We start from the raw sequence: 653 nt of genomic DNA on the forward strand, positions 1-653 counted from the left end.
GGAAACAAAAGACCCAGTTACGGGACTAATTACAGAGGACAAAACCCCAGAAAAGAAGGAAATATTGTTCATACTTTGTCAGCAGCTGCAGCTCTCACAATGCAACCAGCTGGCAGGGGAAGGGCCACAAGGTCCTATGGACCCCCTGCAACTGTTCAAGGGGCCTTCCCAGCTCATTGGCTAGGGAATTGAGGGGGAGAGTATCTGCATGTGGAACCCTGGTAACTGGGAGGTTTTAGTAACTGGGATGGGATGCGGGATTCCAGGACTGGTCTGTGGGGGAGACCTTGGAAATGGAGAGGAGGAGGCTGTGGGGGGCCCTGGTAAAGGGAGGGATTGGGGATCCCTAGAAGGGATTGTGCTGGAGGTACTGATGGGGGGTGGAGGGGAACAAGTGGTCATATTTAAACGGGGGTTGCAGGACAAAGGGCCCCGGTAACTGTGTGTATGGAGAGGAGGGGAGGGCAGGTGGCCCCTGGTAGAGGTGTGTAGTGTGTTTGTAGAGGAGGTAGGGGCCCTGGTAACTGGGGGGGGGGTCCCTTGAAACTGTGTGTGGGGGAAAGTGGAAGTGGCCCTGGTAGCTGTGTGTGTGTGAGAGCTGGTAACTGTGGAGGTAGCCCCAGTAACTGGGGGGGGGGGGGGGGGGGGGGGGG

Source organism: Terrapene carolina, unplaced genomic scaffold (genome assembly GCF_002925995.2).
Source record: "Terrapene carolina triunguis isolate 2854851 unplaced genomic scaffold, T_m_triunguis-2.0 Scaffold139, whole genome shotgun sequence".
Taxonomy (NCBI): domain Eukaryota; kingdom Metazoa; phylum Chordata; order Testudines; family Emydidae; genus Terrapene; species Terrapene triunguis.